Here is a 19895-nt window from a genome sequence, read left to right as displayed (position 1 = left end):
GATAACAACGAATTCTCAAAGGGAAAAACTCAATTCATCACAACAAGATAGAGAGGGGAAAACACCATATGATCCGACTATATTAACAAAGCCCGCGATACATCAAGATCGTGACATCTCAAGAACACGAGAGAGAGAGAGAGAGAGAGATTAAACACATAGCTACCAGTACAAACCCTCAGCCCCGAGGGTGGACTACTCCCTCCTCATCGTGGTGGCCGCCGGGATGATGAAGATATCCACCGAAGATGATCCCCCCTCCGGCAGGGTGCCGGAATGGGGTCTACACTGGTTTTCCGTGGCTACAGAGCCTTGCGGCGGCGGAACTTCTAATGTAGGGCTATTTCTGATTGTTTCTCTATTTATAGGATTTTTTGGCGTTGGTTTCACGCTAAGATGGGCCTCAAGGTGAGCACAACCCACAGGGGGAAGCCGGGCCCACCAGGCGCGCCCCGGTGTCTTGTGCCCTACTCCTTCACCTTCTGGTCCTTCCACGAAGCTTCGGGGTTCTCTTTTGTTCCAAAAAAATCGTCAAAAAGTTTCAGCTCATTTGGAGAACTTTCATTTATGCACAAAAAACAACACCGCGATAGTTTTGCTGAAAACAACGTCAGGCCGGGTTAGTTCCATGCAAATCATACCAAAACTATATAAAATTATTGTAAACATGGCATGAATACTTCATAAATTATAGATACGTTGGAGACGTATCAGCATCCCCAAGCTTAATTCCTACTCGTCCTTGAGTAGGTAAATGATAAAAGAAATAATTTATGAAGTGTGAATTCTAGCAAAGTGCACAAGTTTGATCAATGATAATTTCAATCACTTTTCCTAGCATCATAACAACAATTATTTCTCATAAAAACTTCTCATGTTAAAGTAGCAATTGAAAACAGAATTTTTGATGCGGAATGCTACCTAGCATGTTTATCATATACTCTTTCCTTTATAGCATGGACATTTTTGGACTTTTATATGGTTCAAAGCAATAGTCTAGTTTTGACATGAGACTTAAATACTCAAGCATATCAACAAGCAACAATGTCTTTCAAAATATTAACGCTAAAATAAGTTATCCCTAGCCCATCATGCTCAATCAGTGATCCATTCATGAAACACACTCGCATATTAGCTACACCCAATGCTCAAGTACGATCATAGTGCCTCCTAGTTGGTGCTTTATAACAGAAGATGGAGACTCAAATAAAAAATAAAAAATGCATAAAGTAAAAGAAAGGCCCTTCGTAGAGGGAAGTAGGGATTTGTAGAGGTGCCAGAGCTCAAAGCTAAAAACTTAGAGATAAAAACATTTTGGGAGGTATACTTTTCCCACCAACGAAAACGACTTAGAGCTCCCAACACTTTCCATGCTATATATATCATAGGCGGTTCCCAAACAGAAAATAAAGTTTATTCCTTTTTCCACCATACTTTCACTTTCCATGGCTAACCGTATCCATGGGTGCCCTCCATACCAACACTTTCCAAGGAATTTATTATTTGACAACATAAAGTAAATTCATTTTTCATTTCAGGACTGGGCATCCCTAATACCTTTGCCTTACTCTCGTGCAATGACAAGTGAATAAACACTCGTCGTGAGAATAACACATCTAGCATGGAAAATATTGGCCACCCCTCACCGTCTCGCGAGCGGTACGACCGTACGAGCACACAAAAGAGAAATTTATTTCGAAAATTAGAGATGGCACGTACAAATTTTCTTAGAGCGGCAAAAGAATACCACATATAGGTAGATATAGTGGACTCATGTGGCAAAACTAGTTTAAAGGATTTTGGATGCACAAGTAGTGATCATACTTAGTGCAAAATGAAGGCTAGCAAAAGATTGAGAAGCGACCAACCAAGAAACAAATAATCTCATAAGCGAGCATTAAGCATAATTAACACCGAATGATGCACCACAAGTAGGATGTAATTTCATTGCATGACTATTGACTTTCGTGCTTGCATAGGGAATCACAGACCTTAACACCAATATTCTTACTGAAGCATAATTACTCATCAACATGACTGACATATCACATCATCATATCTCAAAACTATTACAAGGAACCAAGTTTATTTTTTCCAATGATCTTCATGAAAGTTTTTATTATATCCTTCTTGGATATCTATCACTTTGGGACTAATTTTCATATGTTGCTTTTGATAAGCTCAAACAAATATAAGTGAAAATCATGAGCATAATATTTCTTTCTCTCAAATTAATTTAAGTGAAGCAAGAGAGAATTTCTTCAAAAATACTAAAGCACACCATGCTCAAAAAGATATAAGTGAAGCACTAGAGCAATCCATACAAAAGAGCTTCGGTGACGGGATGTGAGTGCCGCTTACCTAGCCTCTCCTGGCAACTATTTGAGGATTCTATTTTATTTAAAAACTTTCAGTTCTAAGTATTTTATTAAAACAGAAAGAAAAACAAAACAAAATGACACTCCAAGAATAGCACAACTCATGTGAAGAAGCAAAAACTTAGGCTCAACCGGTATTAACCGATAATTGTTGATGAAGAAAGGTGGGATGCCTACCGGGGCATCCCCAAGCTTAGATGCTTGAGACTTCTTGAAATATTATCTTGGGAGGCCTTGGGAATCCGCAAGCTTGAGCTTTTGTGTCTCCTTAATTCCTCTCATATCACGGTTTCCCTAAATCTCAAAAACTTCATCCACAGAAAATTCAACAAGAACTCGTGAGATAAGTTAGTATAAACCAATGCAAAAACCTTATCATTCTGTACTGTAGCAAATCACCAAAATTATTATTCAACATTGCATACTAAATGCCTCTGCATATTTAATACTTCTATCCTCAAATAGAATCATTAAACAAGCAAACATATGCAAAAAATGCAAACATAACAGCAATCTGCCAAAACAGTACAGTCTGTAAAGAATGCAAGAGTATCAATACTTCCCTAAATCCAAAAATTATGAAAATTTACCACACTGCAGAGAATTTATCAAAGCTTACTGTGCAAAAAGTTTCAACATTTTATTATATTCTGAATTTTCTAGGGAATTTTTGCAACAATGATAAACTTTCTGTTTTGAAATAGCAACATGTAGACTTGCAAAATAAGCATGGTAAAGGCTATCCTTGACATTTTTATTGAAAAGAAAGATGCAAAAAATTATTCTAAATAACAGCAAGAAAATCCTAGCAAAAGAAAATAATGGTCCAAGTAAAACACATATCATGTGACGAATAAAAATGCAGCTCCAAGTGAGGTTACCGATAATGTTGGAGACGAAATAGGGGATGCCTTCCGGGGCATCCCTAAGCTTAGTTGCTTGGATCTTCCTTGAATATTTCCTTGGGATGCCTTGGGCATCCCCAAGCTTAGGGTCTTGTCACTCCTTATTCTCCCCATATCGACATCTCACACAAAACTTGAAAACTTCAATCACACAAAACTTAACGGAACTTCGTGAGATAGGTTAGTATGATAAAGAGCAACCATTTCACTTTGGTACTATCAAAGACAAGATTCATAATTGTTTCCACACAATGCCTATGGTAGCATATCATTTCCACAATTTATATTTAGCAATATAAGCTATAGAAACTAGGAAACAAGCAAACTATGCATTGAAAACAGAATCTGTCAAAAACAGAATAGTCTATAGTAATCTGTACTCCAACCATACTTTTGATACTCCAAAAATTCTAAAAAATTAGGACAACCTAGAGAATTTGTATATATATCACCTGTAAAAATTCCAGATCAAAAGCACGTTCCAATGAATTTTCAAATTTTCTGGACTGAGCGCAAAAGTTTCTGTTTTTGCACAGATTCATGTCAACTATCATCCACGCTATCCCATAGGCTTTACTTGGCACTTTTTTAAAACAAAAGCAATAAAACATGATTACTACAGTAGCTTAATCATGTTAACACACAAAAACAATAGGTAAAAGTGTTGGGTTGTCTCCCAACAAGCGCTTTTCTTTAATGCCTTTTAGCTAGGCATGATGATTTTAATGATGCTCGCATAAAAGATATGAATTGAAACATAAAAAGAGCATCATGAAACACAAGGCAAGCACATTTAAGCCTAACCCACTTCCTATGCACAGGGATTTTGTGAGCAAATAACTTTTGGGAGCAAGAATCAACTAGCATAGGAAGGCAAAACAAACATATCTTCAAGATTTTCAACACGTAGAGAGGAAACTTCATATTATTGCAATTCCTAAAAGCATATGTTCCTCCCTCATAATAATTTAAAGTAGCATCATGAATGAATTCAACAATATAACTATCACATAAAGCACTCTTTTCATTATCCACAAGCATAGAGAATTTATTACTCTCCACATAAGCAAATTTATTCTCATGAATACTAGTGGGCGCAAACTCAACAAAATAACTATCATGGGATTGAAAATTGAAATCATGATGACAAGTTTCATGGTTATCATTATTCCTTATAGCATACATGTCATCACCATAATCATCATAGATAGCAACTTTGTTTTCATAATCAATTGGAATCTCTTCCGAAATAGTGGAATCATCATTAAATAAAGTCATGACCTCTCCAAATCCACTTTCATCATTGTAATCATCAAAAATAGGAGGCATTCTATCATCATAATAATTTTTCTCATCAAAACTTGGGGGACAAAAAATATCATCTTCATCAAACATAGCATCCCCAAGCTTATGACTTTGCATATGATCACCATCATGGATATTCAAAGAGTCCATACCAAAAACATTGCAATCATACTCATCATTCAAATATTTTGTGCCAAACATTTTATTGACTTCTTCTTCTAACAATTGAGCACAATTTTCCGATCCATCATTTTCAAGAAACATATTATAAAGATGATCAATATATGATGCAACCTCAATTCCATTTTTTTGTAGTTTTCTTTTATAAACCAAACTAGTGATAAAACTAGAAACTAAAAGATTCAATTGCAAGATCTAAAGATATACCTTCAAGCACTCACCTCCCCGGCAATGGCGCCAGAAAAGAGCTTGATGTCTACTTTGCAACTTTATTCTTGTAGACTCGTGTAGGGCCTCCAAGCGCAGAGTTTTGTAGCCAGTAGCAATTTTCCCTCAAGTGGATGACCTAAGGTTTATCAATCCGTTGGAGGTGTAGGATGAAGATGGTCTCTCTCGAACAACCCTGCAACCAAATACAAGAAATCTCTTGTGTCCCCAACACACCCAATACAATGGCAAATTGTATAGGTGCACTACTTCGGCGAAGAGATGGTGATAAAAGTGTAATATTGATGGTAGAAACATATTTTTATAATCTGAATAAGTAAAAATAACAAGATAGCAAATAGTAAACGGGCACAAAAACGGTATTGCAATGGCTGAAAACATGGCCTAGGGTCCGTACTTTCGCTAGTGCAATCTCTCAACAATGCTAATATAATTGGATCATATAACCATCCCTCAAAGTGCGATGAAGAATCACTCCAATGTTCCTATCTAACGGAGAACATAAGAATAAATTGTTTGTAGGGTACGAAACCACCTCAAAGCTATTCTTTCCGTTCGATCTATTCAAGAGTTCATACTAAAACAACACAAAGCTATTCTTTCCGTTTGATCTATCCTAGAGTTCGTACTAAAATAATACCAAAGCAAATTCATATTCATAATACTCAATCCAACACAAAGAACTTCAAAGAGTGCCCCAAGATTTCTACTGGAGAAACTAAAGACAAGAACGTGCATCAACCCCTATGCATAGATTACCCCAATGTCACCTCGGGAATCCGCGAATTGAGTGCCAAAACATATATCAAGTGAATCAATACGATACCCCATTGTCACCACGAGTATTCAATTGCAAGACATATATCAAGTGTTCTCAAATCCATAAAAGTATTCAATCCGATAACAACGAAATCTCAAAGGGAAAAACTCAATTCATCACAACAAGATAGAGAGGCGAAAACACCATATGATCCGACTATATTAACAAAGCCCGCGATACATCAAGATCGTGACATCTCAAGAACATGAGAGAGAGAGAGCAATCAAACACATAGCTACTGGTACAAACCCTCAGCCTCGACGGTGGACTACTCCCTCCTCATCGTGGTGGCCGCCAGGATGATGAAGATGGCCACCGGAGATCATCCCCCCTCCAACAGGGTGCCGGAATGGGGTCTAGATTGGTTTTCGGTGGCTACAGAGCCTTGCGGCGGCGGAACTTCTCATCTAGGGCTATTTCTGATGGTTTCTCTATTTATAGGATTTTTTGGCGTTGGTTTCACGCTAAGATGGGCCTCGAGGTGAGCACAACCCACTGGGGCAAACTGGGCCCACCAGGCGCGCCCCGGTGTCTTGTGCCCTACTCCTTCACCTTCTGGCCCTCCACGAAGCTTCGGGTGTCTCTTTTGTTCCAAAAAAATCGTCAAAAAGTTTCACCTCATTTGGAGAACTTTCATTTCTGCACAAAAAACAACACCATGATAGTTCTGCTGGAAACATCGTCAGTCCGGGTTAGTTCCATGCAAATCCTACCAAAACCATATAAAATTATTGTAAACATGGCATGAATACTTCATAAATTACTGATACGTTGGAGACGTATCATGGTGGGCCAAGCATCCTAGCTAGGTACGACATTATGTCATTATAGATATATCCAAGGGTGCTTTCGGGTTTGCGATGCAGGTGCCACCAAAGTTATGCATTGTGTATTTAAAGTTTTAAACATCCCCAATATTCCAGGTGGTTCTTGACTTCTGGCCCCTCTCATCATCGTCGACGACGCGCCCAACCATGGGCCCGCGCGGTCAAAGTTGTGCATTGGAATTTTGAACATCACAAACCACCCTTTTCCCTCATATATATTTGGGCCACATGCTGGTGTGGCTGTCTTCTGACCCTCTCTAACTTTTTTGGCGTGTGCGATACAAGTGCGATGTGAATCACCATGCCTGCGCAAGCGCGAGCAAAGGTGGAGGTACTGGCTCAACCGTGTGCGATGCAAGTGCACTATAAAATCACCATGACCGCGCAAGCGCGAGCAAAGGGTGGAGGTACTGGCTTAACCGTGCCCGATGCAAGTGCGCTGTAAAATCACCTCATGTGCAAGCTAAAGGCGGGTAAGTTTATTTGGAAATTAGGACGAACCGTGTGCGATAGTCCAGCTAGGTAGAACTATAAAAACAAACTACCCGCCTTGAGCATTGCAAAAATCGGCGGTTCCGCCACTTTTCCTTATTATCATACACGCATATTGTTATTGGATCGTGCGCGATCTTGGGCACTCCCACCCCGCATCAATTCCTTTACCCAAATTTTAGTAGCCGCCATACTTCAACCGTCGCCCACACTCCTCCAGCACCGACCTTATAGTAAAATTGCAGTAGCCGACGCATTTGAACCGTCGCCCTCCCTCGTCCACCACCGTCTCCACCCACCATTACTAAAATTTTCGGTAGACGCGGCGTATCCTCAAACACCCCCTCCCCCCCTCGAACCCTAGCTCGCGGTCGCCGCCAACCCCTTCCGGTCTGCCCATTCCTCCTAGCTTAGATAATAAAGTTCAGGTTACCCAGCGATTCCCATACCGTCGCCCCACTCCCCTGAGTTTTTAGATGAGGCTTGCGGTGTCCCTCCCCGCCAAATCCACATCCCCTGCTCCAGAATGTCGCAGTCTAAGCTCGACCACGTATCCCGGGGAGCCCGACGAGCCTTCGGCCAAGAAGAGGTTTATCATGGCCTCTCCGGCTGAAGTTGGCGAGGTGGCCACCGTTCGCCCCGACCTGTCGATCCCGGAGCAACACGTCGCGGCGGAGCCTGTGAAGACGTTGACTACGTTGCCATGCCGAAGGCTTCATGTCAGCGGGCTAGCGTATTACTGTATCTCGGGAGAGCAGGCTACGACATCAAGCTTGTCCACAGCAACGGCTTCACGCGGGCCATGTCACAGGTTAAGTGGTCCATCCCCAACCCCTCTGGTTCAACCACCGTCAATCTCTTCGACGGCCCTGCCGCTGATCTCCTCCACCAAGCGGTCAAGGATTTGCGATCTTTATACGCCATCGAGCCCATTTTATCATTTCTGAAGGACACGTTCTACAGCGGCGGCTTGTGATCCTAAATTGCCAAGTCAGATCTCATCGACCACGACCACGAGGAGGGCACCCACGAAGGTTCTTCCAAGGTGAAACAGCCCATCTGTGGCATCAGAGAGCGCACCATGGGTCTGTGCTCTTCCAACTGGAAGGATCCCGTCCATGAAATGTGATGCAACATCCTATCAGCAAATCTTACCTTTTCTAGCTTGCCAACCCGTACCGTTTGTTGTTGTAGCATTTGTCGTGCGGTGCTTTAACTGTGCCGTGTTTAATTATTTCAGTTATGTAAAAATGTATTGTTCAATAGGGCTATGTGATGTTTAAGTATGAATTGTCCACTTCAGTTTCAAGAATGGCTATATTTGGTTGTTTATAGTGAGTAGATGCCTTGTTTATCTGTATTTGGTTGTTAGGTTGGTTTTAGTGAGCATTTTTCCAGTTATCAGGCAGATGCCATGTTTATATGTATTTGGTTCTTAGTTTGGTTGCAGTGAGCATTTGTCCAGTTATCAAGCAGTTGCCTTGTTTATCTGTATTTGGTTGTTAGGTTGCTTTAGCATTTGTCCAGTTATCAAGCAAATGCCTTGTTTATCTGTATCTGCTTGCTAGGTTGGTTGCAGTGAGCATTTGTCCAGTTTTCAAGCATATGCCCTGTTTATTTGTATTTGCTTGTTAGGTTGGTTGCAGTGAGACTGTCCAGTTTTCAATGGCTATATTTGGTTGTTATACAGGTCATTTATGCCTTTTTTATTTCCGTCATTCACAATGTGTTGTTCACTATGTGCAAGTCGGAACAGTGCCGCTGGACTACATCAATACCAGTTTGAACGGCTATATTTGGTTCCAGTTATTCCTGGTGTAGTTAACACATGCCCTTTATTTCAGTTTTACACATTTATCCAGTGTGATGTTTAAGCATTACCTACGTTCTATTCATTTTCAACAATACCAGTTTGAATTGCAATATTTGATGGCTGTTAAGCCTGCTGTCGGTAACATTGCCTTCCATTTTATATATGCTTTAACAGCATGCTGAAACCAACACATTCAAGCTATCATTTGGAGATGATGTTGTTTACCTTTGCTATATTTGTTTGATGTTAAGGTTGCTGTACTTATCATGCCTTTCCACTACTTATGTAGGACAACAATGGGAGTAGCCACCATTTTTCGCCGAGGTTAGCTTCATCCCTCGGCTTGTACTCCCCCTGTCGTTCCATAATGTAGTGCATATAGATTCAGGCCTGGACACTTGTTAGATTCTAATATTGATTTGTTGCTTGTAGGTACATATGCCCTTGGCAAGGATCCACGCATCGACCCTTTTTGCGTATGGGGCAATGAGATATTCATGAACAAGCATCAAGTGAGGAAACTAATAAGGATTATTAGCAAAAAGATACGAATGGTGGCAAGCAATTATTTGTTTATGCTCTATCCAACACAACAGTGAGCTGTAGGATGGTAACTACAAACTCTACAACCTTCTCTTTTTACTGCACATAATGAGTTGTTAGACAACAATGTCTGAATCTTTTTCGTTCATAGTGGTTCCCGAAGCAGTTCACTCAAGATTACCTCGCAAAGTATATGATTGGTGGATACGCAATGAAGGTTAAAGTATTTCATCCGTACTACAATGAGTATCAAGAAGTCGTAATGAAGACAGTGAAGGATGGACGGGCAGCCTTCACAAGGGGTTGGCCTAGAGTCGTGCGCGCATTACGCATGGAGGAGGGCACAATATGGGCATTTCGCTTTACCTTCTCCAGCGACCAGAATGTCTTTCGCCTCTCTTTTTACAGTCTTTAGTACAACTGTGGTTCATCATTCTTTACTTGGTGCTTCTGTAGTTCTTCAGTATATGTACCTGTGCATCGAATTATGCATTCGTGGTTGAACATATATTTGAAATAAACATGGTTGGATGTGAAATAAGTGATTGCCTACTTTCAAATTCAAAACATGTGATTTTAAAATTAAGGATTAATTAGGGATTACACTGCACGCGGTTTGCGAAAGCGAAACGTCTGCGATAGACGTGGAGATCAGAAATGTTTATAGGATCCACTACGTGTGCGATTAATCTACACCGCACACACAACATCCTCTTAAAAACTGTTTGCGTTAGGCCACCTTGCGCAAACGTTTACCACATAAAAACTATGTGTGATGGACAGCCTTTGCCACACAGTTTCTTCTACGCACCATGTGTGGTGCATTCAATAACACAAACGATAAAATTGTTAATATCGTGTGCAATGGCAACGCTATCACAAACGATTTAATGGGGAAAATTGTGTGTGATGTACCTGTGAACGGAAACGTTTTCCTTGGAGCGACTGTGTGGGATGTACATACGAATGGAAACGTTTAGCGGGAACTGACTTTGTGGGATGTACTTGCGACCGGAAACAATTTCGCTTGTATAATTATATTTTTTTAGCTGTACTGTACGTATTACCGTATTTGAGCACTCGTCGGTCGCACACGACCTTATTTTGCCGAGCGTGTGTGCCAGGAGGGCATATCCCCGACGGTTTCTGGGTCGTGTGGGAAGGACCCCCTATCGCCCACACTCACTTGGTGACGGTTCCAAACGCTGTTGCAGAAAGGGGTTAAAAACTGTTTGTATAGAACCGACGCGTACCAGTGATATACAGTTGACGAAACTACAAACTGATCGCCTGAATGGAACTATAACATCGATGTGCATCTTTTTCGTGTAGACCTTTTCTCGAATTGAAGCATCGTTGTGTAGATCGGTAGGAACGAGGAAGAAGGGGATTAGAGAGGAAGTTAGTGAAGTTAGGAGAAGATGGCACGCACAACCTTTATACTAGCTCGCATCCCTTCAGCCTCCTCTCGTGCAAGGGCCCACCCATATGCGCTTGCTGTGGCTCAGCTCGGCCTGTCTCGCTGGAAACTATCGATCTGACCGTTTCCAGCGAGTCATGCCCCGTGGTTTAAACTTCATATGATGCAGGCTCAATAATGTATGCGAGCAACCAAACGGGCCACAATCTTCCCGCGCGGGCCTGGCCGAGGGAAATGTAGGCAACCAAACAAATCCATAGAGTAGCTGTCATTTCTTCGCCGGCTGAAAAGTAACTTGTCACGGGAAGAACAATAGTTGTGGTAACCATCCTTTGTATCATTCGAGGGACAAGTTTTTTCAGACGGAGGGAGTAATACACACTACGAATAAAGCTAGCTTTAAGCACCATGGGTTAACTAAATCGTCCACTTGACAATACCGTGTTACGGCAAAACTAGCACGCCGTGCAGGCCAGGTTTTGGGGAAAGTATCCTTGCTCCGGTGGCTGCAGCTACACTACAGGATAGACATTCGCAAGTGTGGGGTTGTCGTCTTGTACTAAATGCATGCATCGGCTCTTCATGGCCGTTTCCCGCCGCACGTCCTTAAAGCATCTCCAACAGCTGCGCTAAATAAGCGTCGCGTCACAAATTTGGCCAGTTTCGCGCGCGCGTAACCCGGCGGGTGGCTCTAGCGGGCGCGCAATAACCGCGCGCGCGGTATAAGGAGTTGGGCGCGTGGTCGGATTCGCTATTTCGCGCAGTGTATTTGGGGCGCCCGCTTCCGCGCGCGGCACACTCGAGCGCTCGCGCTGCACTCTCTCTTCTCCGCCTCCTACGCCCCGCGCGCGCCGGCGCCTGCGAACTGCACCCCATGGACGCACGCGCCGGCACCCCGCTCACCCCATCCTATAGCCGCGACCCCTCCACCGCTGCCACCGCAAACCCTAGCCCGGGTGGCGTTGGCCTCGCCTCCGCCGGAGCTCCTCCGACCATCGGCCTCGCGCGCGGCCTCTTCATGCCGCCGCGGATGACCTCGGTGGCGGGTGGCGTCGCGCCGGCGCCGGCCCGAGCCGCCGCCCCCTCCTCGAAGCTCCCCAGTGCGGCGCGGCCTAAGAAGGGCAAGACGTCGGCGAAGAAGAACAAGGCGGCGGACGGCTCCGGCACCTCGAAGGCGAGGAGGAAGAAGCTTGCAGGGCGTGCGACGGGCGCGACGGCTACCGAAGCGCCGGCGAGCTCACTCGTTGAGCCGGCGGCCGACGCGCACAACATGTTCGACGAAATGCCCCCAAGGTAAAAAAATTCCAACTTTTCTTTTCTTGTTATTTTTCAATGCATTCACATATAGATACCTTATTTGCATTGTTCAAAAAACTTTGTAGTCTCAATGATGATGCATACATGTCAACTATGGGTGTTGGCTCCAACAATTCGCATTGGTCTCAAACCAATGACATGCATTTCGAAGACCATGAGTTCGAGTTGGACGAGGAGGGTGAGGGCATTGTCGACGCACCGAAAGGAAGAGCGGGCAATTACACCAACGCCGATGACATCTTACTATGCAATACTTGGTTGCAAGTGTCGAGGGATCCATCCGTTGGAGGTGATCAAAGTAGAGATGCTTATTGGGGGCGGATGAAAGAACACTTTGATGTTCACAACGTGAGTGGAATTGACCGCTCCGAGAGATCACTTCGGTCCTGATGGTCGACAATCAACTCGGATTGTCAAAGGTGGGCGGCCTGTCAAAAGGCGGTTGACAAGTTGAACCCAAGTGGCACAAATGAGGACGATAGAGTAAGTGGCATTTCATACATGTTCATCGTACTTGTTGTTGGTGCTAACTTGCTTTGTTTTCATGTAGTACAACATTGCACAAAACTTGTTCAAAGAAGAGGAGAGGAAAACCAAGAAGGGGAAGATCAAGAAAGGAAGGGTCTTTACCTTGCCCTATTGCTATAACGTGTTGAAGGATGATGAGAAATGGAAGAAGCGTGAAGATTTGGATGATTTGCATTTGAGCAACAAACGCAAGCAAACAATTGAGTTGGATGATGATGATGAGGAGGGTGCTGCATCAAGTGATGACGGCAAGAGAAGCCCCACACCCAACTCGGTTTCATACTCGAAGCCAAAGCGTCCGGATGGGTGCAAGAAAGACAAAACCGAAAAGAAGAAGAGGAAAGGAGATGATGAGCTCAAAAATGCTATAGAAGCTATTGTGAAGGCAAGAAAAGAAGCCAACGAGGTGAGGAAAATGGCAAGGAACCAAGATGCCGCGGCCGAGGAGAGGAGGTTGGCGGCCGAGGAGAGGAGGGTGGCGGCCGAGGAGAGGAAGGTGGCTTTGGAGGAGAGGAAGGTGAGCAATGAGGAGCGAACTAGATTGTTGGAATGGGAGAAGCACTTGTTCTTCTTGGACACATCTAACCTCAATGCGGCGCAAAAGGAGTATGTCAATCTTGCCCGTGCAGAAGTCTTGATCCAAAAAAAGCCATGGTTCGTGCAATGGGTGGCGGTGGCCTCGGCGCCATGGATGGCATGGGTGGCTTCGGAGGTACCGTGGGCGGTTTAGGTGTCATGGGAGGCATGGGTGGCTTTGGAGCACCCCCGACGCTATGGCCACCATGGGAGGCATGAGTTTTGCTTCTCTCATGGGAGGCATGGGTGCACCTCCGGCCGCCATGGGCGGAATGTCTTTCGATGTGCCTCCTCACACACATTTTCATGAAGATGCCGTTGAAAATCTTGCCAACACCGTCGGAGCTTCACGTGATGCGGTGCGCGATGAGGAGAGGGAGGAAGATGCATCTTCGGAGGCGGAAGAATCGTCTTCCGAAGATAAGGACAAGGACGAAGACGATGACGAGGATTGATGTGTCTTTCATTTGTGTCTTGAACTTGATTTGCATTTTGAACTTGGTTGGATGAACTTGTGGGCATGATTTTGAACTTGTGGGCATGAACTTTTCTTCATCAACTTCTTTGTGTGAAATTTTATATGTCATGTTCATTGCATTTTGAATGTTTCAACTTCATTTTGGGTCCAAAATGCCATTTATGCAATGCCCCGGCGAGTCGCACGCGCTGCATTTTTTGCGCTGTGCTGGAACGGCGCGCGCTGCATTTTAGCGCGGCTGTTGGAGCCAGCGCTGGCGGCCGCGCAAAACCAGACGAACGCCACGCGGCAAACTAGTTTTTAGCGCGCGGCGCGAAGCACGGCCGTTGGACATGCTCTTATCCGCCATGAATTTTGGAGACTCTGCCCCCTCGGCCCCTCCAAGCGGCTCGCCGTCTATATATTACCTCCGGACACCACGACCAAACGCAACACTACCGCACGCACAACCTTGATCAAGCTGCTCTGAGGTCGTCACTCAAGTACGTAAGAAACAGGGTAGCGACCGACAGGCCAGGGCACGCAGGCACGTATACCTTAGTCACGTACACACAGCGAGAAGTGAACAAAGATGTGCCGCGGTGCAATCCTCGCCGAGCTCATACCGAGCGCGCCGCCCAGGAGCGTCACGGCGGTCCACCTCTTGCCCAAGCGGCAGAGGGTGGACGACTTCGAGGCTGCTTTCAAGCGCTTCGACGAGGACTCTGAGGAGGAGGAGGAGGTGCGCCAGTGCTCGGGGTCGGCGGCAGTAGGCCGGCGCAGTACAGGGGCGTCCGGCGCCGGCCGTGGGGCAAATGGGCGGCAGAGATCCGCGACCCCGTCAAGGGCGTCCGGTTCTGGCTCGGCACCTTCCCCTCCGCCGACGACGCCGCGCACGCCTACGACGACGCCGCCCGCGACTTCCGCGGCGCCAACGCCAGGCTCAACTTCCCCTCCTCGCCCACAACAAGCGCACCCAAGTGCCGTGTAGCCGCGAAACCGACACCGTTCGTTGTTATTGACCTCGACGACGACGAAGAGGGTGATGCTGGAGCAGCGCATGCCGGCGGGATGAGCTCCGAATCCAGCGGCGCCCTGCCGGACTTCTCATGGCAGGGCATGTCCGCGTCCGGCGAGGTCATGGCGCAATCTGTCCATGCTGAAGTGGAGTCCAGCCACTCTGTCGTCGACCTGGGCAGCGCCAAGAAGCGGCCCCGGATCGAAGCCGACGCGGTTCTGCCGGCAGCGGCCGACGACTCCGCCGACCAACTGTTAGATCCTTTCGTGTTCGATGACCAATTCGGCTTCTTGGACAGCAGCTCGTACGAGTGGCTGGATGGCCTGTTCGGCGCCGATGCTGAGAAGATCGACGACAGCCAGCTGGGGCTCTGGAGCTTTGGCGACCATGACTGTCTCGCCGAGGACAGCGCGCGCGTGCAAGTAGAGTAGTACTGTACTGTATCATCGAAGACGACAGGATAGGACACTCGGACACACCTTGTTGATAATCTCTCCCTCTTAAAAAAAAAACAAAAAAAAAAACACCTTGTTGATGCTGTAAAAACTTCGCAGTTTTGGGTTTTCATGTTCGACTTCAATGTACTAAAACCGTTTCCGTGCAATTAGCATACCTGCCCGGTTGTGATTATGTTCCCGTGTATACTTGATACTCCTTGTGTGCATTTCTTCCTACTTTTGTATCAACAATGCCTGCTCTTGATACGTAAACTAAATAGTGCATATTTATTTTTCATAGTAAGTTCATTTCCCTTAGTTTTCATGTGATGTTTTATCTTGGACATTTCGGATGATTCACTAGATACATGAGGCGTGCTAGTGCACTAGCTAGTCAAAATGTGCATCTAGAAATCTTGAAAAATAATCTTGACATCGACATAGTACATATCAATTATACATTCATTCCACAAACTTGTAAATCAAAATTAAATTCGTAGGCTGTTGAAAGAAAAAAAATCTGTTTAAGTCACTTTTCTCTTCTCCATCCGAGCAGCCTCGCATCTTTTTTCTTCCTCACATTTGTCTTCCTCCTCCCGCTTCTGACGAACCCTCTCTGGCACCGAGCGAAGCACCTGTCACCGCCACTTGTGACTGTCATCAAGCGGCCGTGCATCGCCGTTTGCTGGTTCGCACTTGCCCCTAGTCATCCCTCTAAGCCGTGTCCTCTTCTCCGGCTCTGGTGAATCCTTTGCACTCAAACCCGTCAACCTCCTTACCCTCCTCTGCCGACAACCCTATGGCGAGCTACGATGTCCCCATCTCCGGCCATGTTCTGGCTCGGCTCGTTGTTAATGAGCTTTCTCAATTTTAGAAAGGTCCTCAAATATTTACTGTGTTTTCTTCTTGTTTTCAGGCTTCCTTTCTACCTGCCCTCTTGCTCTGCTTCCTCGGATCATGCATTGGTTTTTCAGACTCTGTTTTCTCTGATTCGATGTCAACTATATTCATTTTATGTCTTTTTGTAAATCTAGTCGATCTACGTTCGCAGAGCTCATTTCCAGATAAATTTTCTTCCTATTTTCCAGAGTTCAGTGAACCTGTGATCCACTTAGTAATCAAATGATCTGCTAATCAAACCATGCTTGAAAAAAGCTATATAAATCCACACAGTCCTTAAATGACAAAAAACAACAAATTTCCTGTAACTCATACAAAATGTAGAAATCAACAAATGAATACTGCCCCTACGACAGAGATAATGGCAATTCTAACTAGACAACAACATGCCGCGCTCGAATCAAGATCTATTATATGCTCACGATACTCCGGGGATTTCTTATACGTTGACAACCAGGAAATTGCAGCGACCATGGGCCGTGAGAACTGCACTGAATGATGGGACTCATGGAGTATTTGGGATTCGAGTTACGCCATCTAACAAATCAAAAGCGGCAACATATACTAAAGGGCTTGGACTTTGTTACCTCCCGCCCTCAAATGCAGACTACGAATCTACGACGCTGAAGCTTGGAGGTCCGCTCTAGTTCCTCGCGACGGCGCGGTTGCGGAACAGCGGTGGCGGCGCCATGGTGCTGCACGGCAGGCCAACCGAATCCGGCAGTTCCTCGAACAATACCGAGAGGCAGGGAGGTGAAAGATGGACACAATGAGTTAAGTACGGGTGTGGGGTCCACTGTATCTATTGTGTGCGAATACACACAACAAAAAATCATTCGGCCACTGTTCATACATTAACTACGGTACATGAGTGATTTGTACGCACGAATCATGGGATGGATCCGACGCCCCTGCGGTACCCGGTAGAAACCGGTACAGTTAGTTTTTCATTTCGCGCCACCGGGGTGTATTGATTCTGTGGTAGCTTCGGAGTCTGCAGTAAAAATGAAACAATTTCCAACTAAAAAAAAAACAAGGAGTCGTCGGGTACCTGCACAGAGTGCATGCATGACCCGATGGATAGCACACACGCCCGTTGTGCTGCCGATTCCTGGCCAGCAGTAGCTGTCAACATTCAACACATGTACATACATGCACCCTGCAGGTCATTTTCCACGTACCAAACAATCCTTGCAACTAGCGTTCAAAAGAAACACTTGCAACTTGCAAGCCAGGAGTCACGGGACGACGGGTGCCTCGCATCGCATGCACTTGTCGGCCACTTGGCCATGTTTAGTTACTCCCGTCTTTTCTCAAAAAAAGGAAGATTTTAATCCTGCCAACCTGCTCCGGTTCCGACCTTGCAATCCTTCTTTTAGAAGAAATATTGTGCAAGTTGCACAGATGGCTAAGTGTAAGAGAGGCATATACGGATGGGATATACCGTGGGGTTGTGGTTATCCTCCATCCCGGAAACCAAGATATCCACGCCGGTGACCGAGAGCGGTTTCCTGCTGTGGTTTTATGGGGCTTTTATCTTCGAGTCAACATTATTCACTGCGGCGGTTTCACGGGGCTCTTTATCTCCGGGTTGACACTGTTCATTGCAGCGGTTTCAATCACGGGGCTCTTTATCTCCGGGTCAAAATTGTTCACTACTCCCTTCATTCCATAATGTAGTGCCTATAGATTTTTTTTTGTGAAAATCAATCTTTGCCAACTTTGATCAAGTGTATAAAAAAAATTGTCTACATCTACAATACCAAACATATAGATTCTGAAAATATAACTCACGGTGTATTCAATGACGTGCATTTGGTATTCTAGATGTACCTATTTTTCTCTATAAATATGGTCAAAATTTGTAATGTTTGACTTCTACAAAAATTTATAGGCACTACATTATGGAACGGAGGGAGTACAGCGGTTTCATGGGGCTCTTACATCCAAGTCGCCATTGTTCACAAGTCACAATAGTATGCTCTATTCCTCGATCAGATATTTTGGGAGTGAATGTTTGATTGCTATCGCAGCAGTGGCGCTGCCATGGAATAAAGTAGAAAACAGTACTAACTAATGACTTGGTGATGAGGCTCTCGTTGGTCCACAAATATGTAATGTAAATACTTAAAAAAGTAACTATAGTTTACACAAAACTAACTAGCTACAAATAAACGCCCATTTTATTAACATACATATATGTCAATTTGCAAGCATATCAGGCTAGCCATGTTAGTTGGATGGCTAATTTTTTAAAGGGAAAGTTTAAGAAAACATTTATTTTTGTTAAAGCTTTAAAACTGCCATCTTTCACCCATAATGGCATGATATAAAACAAACTTGTAGTAAAAGGACACAAAATGGTGTCCTAAGTTGATTTCGTTAGAGAACTAGGTAGCTTGACTTCTCACATCCTCGATTAACTTTCAAGTGGAAGTGGGATTGCATATGTCAGATACCTCAAGTACAGAACCTACCATTGTTTGAGTGGTTAGGAGGGAGGTCGGAGCCCAAGCCGATCAAACCCTATATCGTTGCATTCTTTAGCCAGCCGACTCATCTTTTCCAGTAGTTCTTTTAGTTGTTGTTCATCTACCCCGATGTCCTTAAACTAAGTTTATCTAGGGCAGGGTGCCCATTGAAAGTAATACTTGATCATTGATGTTTCAGACAGTGTGATGTCATTGCTCAAGTAACCAATCAATGATATCAATTAGGCCCAACTAATTTTTGTTGAAAGTTTTCATAATACAAGTGGTCGGCCTTTCGTTGGATCTAAGCTCGGTCAGGGCATTTTCAGCGCAGACCCCTAAAACGGACACGATATTTGTCCATGGATCGTCACTAGTAGAAAACAGGGCTTTGGTCCAGGCCTGCCCAGCCCATTAGTCCCGGTTCAGTCAGGAACCGGGACCCATGGGGGCATACGTCCCGGTTCGTGAGCCCAGGGGGTCGGCCGGGCCTCGTGGGGCATTGGTCCCGGTTCGTCTGGGCCCTTTTGTCCCGGTTCCAGACACAAACCGGGACCAATGAGCCTCGCTCCTGGCCCACATCCATTGGTCCCGGTTCGTGGCTGGAACCGGGACCAAAGGGTGGCCTTTAGTCTCGGTTCCAGCCACGAACCGGGACCAATGATGTGGCTATATATACCCCCTCGCCAGCGAGCAGAGCACTCCACTGCTCTGTTTTTTCTGGTCGGCGAAGGGAGGGCTTTGTGGTGCTCTAGCTCACCTCCTATGCACATGAGGTGTTCGATGAAATGCCGGAGCCACACTACTTAAGCTTTCTCCTCTCCAAGCTCGACCTCCAAACTCCATTTTCCTCAAGATTTGTCTAGGTTTAGCGGTTCGTCACGTCCCGTCCCCGTCTTCACCGCCGTCGATCGCCCGCGCTGATCTCGTCGCCGGACCACCGTGGTGAGCCTCTTGTTCTTATCTTCTTTCTGAAAGAAAAAAAAATTCTTACTTGTATGATTAGATAGATACTTGTATAATTTTCTTACTTTTATTATTGTTTGTTATTATATAGTGCGATGGTTTTGGTATCCGCCCCCGCCGGCCCTCGTCCTGTCTATGATTCGGATGTGGTATATATTATCTTTTATAACTATTTGGTTCATTTATTGTTTATGACAATTATGCCGACCAACGTGACATAGATTTTATTTATCTAGGAGGTATGTGAACCGGAAATTCCAACCGACCCTATTGTCGAGAGGTTAAATTTAGTTGAAGAAGAAAACAATTATTTG

The 19895-nt window shown here is 44.9% G+C and overlaps 1 pseudogene; it reads left to right on the top strand.

Annotated features, from left to right (window-relative positions):
• Positions 1–14238: 14238 nt before the first annotated feature.
• On the top strand, positions 14239–15478 carry LOC109731709 (uncharacterized; annotated as a pseudogene).
• The last annotated feature ends 4417 nt before the right edge of the window (positions 15479–19895 follow it).

Source organism: Aegilops tauschii, chromosome 4 (assembly GCF_002575655.3).
Source record: "Aegilops tauschii subsp. strangulata cultivar AL8/78 chromosome 4, Aet v6.0, whole genome shotgun sequence".
Classification (NCBI taxonomy): domain Eukaryota; kingdom Viridiplantae; phylum Streptophyta; class Magnoliopsida; order Poales; family Poaceae; genus Aegilops; species Aegilops tauschii.
Note: the sequence above shows the minus strand (reverse complement) of the source record. Positions and strands in the feature narration are given on the sequence as shown.